This window comes from Etheostoma cragini, chromosome 18 (genome assembly GCF_013103735.1).
Source record: "Etheostoma cragini isolate CJK2018 chromosome 18, CSU_Ecrag_1.0, whole genome shotgun sequence".
NCBI classification, from domain to species: Eukaryota; Metazoa; Chordata; class Actinopteri; order Perciformes; family Percidae; genus Etheostoma; species Etheostoma cragini.
Window position 1 is genome coordinate 23,135,574 of NC_048424.1, and position 2,831 is coordinate 23,138,404.

The following is a 2,831-nucleotide window of genomic DNA, read 5'->3' on the forward strand; positions in this document are numbered from 1 at the left end:
TTCAGCCACGTTGAAAGTGAGCCACTGTATTCAGTGGCCTCATTGGTGGATCCAAGATACAAAGACAGGCAAGTCCCTTATATGTGTATTTTGAATATTTTGTTGCATAATCAAAATCATGCAGAATTATGACTTGTTTCATTCTGTAGAAATATGCACTTTATTAAAATTCACATTATTGTTTTTTTTTTCCAGATACTTTGCAGATCCTAATAGCTTGGGGCCTGCCAAGGACGCTCTCATTAGAGAGGTGGAGAAGATGTAGGAGTTAAAGAAAGCCAGCAGTGATGTGCCAGAAGAGCACCGGTCTAGCAAGGAGCCACGTCTCAGCACAGACAGCAGCCTTGGCAGCGTGTTTGAAGAGATCCTGCAAGAGAGTGAGCAGGAAAGGCGATCTGTGACTTTTTCATCTGTACTGGTTCAGGTGCAAACTTACCTCACTGAGCAAACCACTGTACGGTCTGCAAATCCTTTGACCTATTGGAGGGACAATGCTGCCCGATTTCCCTCACTGGTGGGAATTGCTCAGAGGTATGTCTCTGCCCCATGCACAAGTGTGGACAGTGAGAGACTCTTCCGTGCTGTGTCCAACATAATGGACGAAAAGAGAAATCATCTGTCAGCTGACAGGGTTGAGAAGCTGGTGTTTCTTAACAAGAGTCCTCATTTCACTTTGAAGTGACTGAATTAAGATATGTGAGAAAGGCACAACTGGAAAGAGCATTGTGGTTATTATAACTAAAGTATTCAGGTTTGGTTGTTTAGTTGTTTTCAGGACTACGTACATATTTGTTCATGTCTGAAGAATGGTCTTGTTGATTTTGATCCTGTTTCAGTGATCATGCTACTTTTAAGTTGCAGTTCCAAAGTTTTGAATTCATTTGACTGAATTCTGTTTACATTTTAAGTTGGATTGAGATGTTTCACATTAATTTACTGAATTGTGACTATTTGTCAATCTGTTTACACCATATTTAAGATGAGCAAGTGCATTTTATATTTGCTCAGTGGTCAGTGCACTTTATTTTTATTGACTTTATGGCAGCCTATGTTAAGCACTTATAAGGTAAAAGTGGATCTTGGATAGCACTTTCTTGGTGATCATACTGTACCAAGTTAGTGTTTTTCTTTTGACTTTTGTCTAAAATATTAAATTGAAGCTGACCTTTAATTCTGGGTAAGACTTTTTATTTCATGGGATTTACAATAATAATAGTAATGCTTTTTGATAAAATATTAGTCTAAAAAAAAGTTGGGTTACTTGCTCAAAATTTATTTGAGTTTGATCAATTTTAATACGAAAGGCAAAATATTGGATCTGGACTCAAAATTGGATCGGATTTGAGGTTAAAAGATCGGATAAGGATCGGAGGCCTAAAATGCTGATCGGAACATCCCTAATTTTAACTAATACCATTTTTTGCACTTCCAAGCTTATATGAAGGCAGCACGTGAAGGAAGTGAGGAAAAAGGGAAGAGAGATGAAGTGAAAGTTGAAGCGACTCTGCTTTGTTGTTGCAGGACACAGTCACCTATTGCTTAGTCTCGCTTTGCCAGACCCTCCTCAACAATGCATTCTGGGATATGAGAAAAGCCTGCTCTGGTCTATGGGTATTTCTTTAAACCAATCACAATTGTCATGGACGGGGCTAAGTTCTGCATAGTGCCTCTGCTAACTCGGAAGGAAGGAAGTTCTTTTAGTAGAACATGGGTATGTTCAGAAGTAGGTTTAGTCCACAGATCGGACAGATAGTCTAGCTAGCTGTCTGGCTTTACCCTAAAGAAAGCTGAGGACCAGGTAACCATAGTCCTCAGAAATCCACCAGAAGTTAGAACGGCAACACGGAGAAAGAGGACAGGGATGGACATACAGCAAAAAGACGGAAGTGGACCATCGTGGATGTAGACTACCTATTGTTCCACAAACTCCTGGGCAGTTCAGGGCTTGGGTTTAGTATTTTACTTTTATAGTCTTTGAAACCTTTTTGTTCCAGCAATAGAGGCTGTGATGTTTCTTGTTTACAGGACCGGTAACAGGAATCTCCGGTACGCAGGTCCAGTACGAATCCTGCAGTTTTTGGAGCCTTGTGGAGGAAACATGCATAAGGGCTCATGTGAGTCGAGTCCATAACCGCCGTTTTCTCTGCAAACACTGTACTGGTTTGTCTAAAATCTTTCCTTCTCAGCTTTATGTACCCATAGACCACATGGGGCGGCTGAAGGCTTAGCGGTAGAGCAGTCGCCAACCATAAGGTTGGGGGTTGGTGGTTTGATCCCTGACCCTGCAGTCCCATGTCCTTGAGCAAGACACTGAAACCCGAGTTGCCCCTACTGCTGCACCATTAGAGTATAAATGTGTATGAGAGTATGTCACACATTTTTTGTCACAATATAATTTGAAATACCTTACAGTTTAAAAGACTCCGCAGCTGAAGATAAGCAGACAGAGAAAAACAAAGAAAATATATTTTAAGCATTTCCTCCTGGGAACAGAGCTAAAGTTCAGCTCAGCAAAAAGTAGGATTTTTTTTTCAAAGACTTTGTCTGTTTAACAAGCACAGAAATAAATCCCGGGTGTGACATCAAAGAGGAGGATAAAGCATAAGAAGCCAGGCAAATGAATTAGCCCAGACAGCTCGTCAGACAGATGTAGAGAAGAAGGGTGGAGGAACATGGTCGGAGCGCAGCGGCATCCGCAGTGAGGACTGGGATCAACCTTTCAAGAAGAGTCGACCGTAATGCCACGTTGCTGAGCATGTGCATGCATACTGGAGATCCACTTCAGATTATCGATTGACCCTCTTTTTTTTCTAAAGAAAATGCCAGCTGTC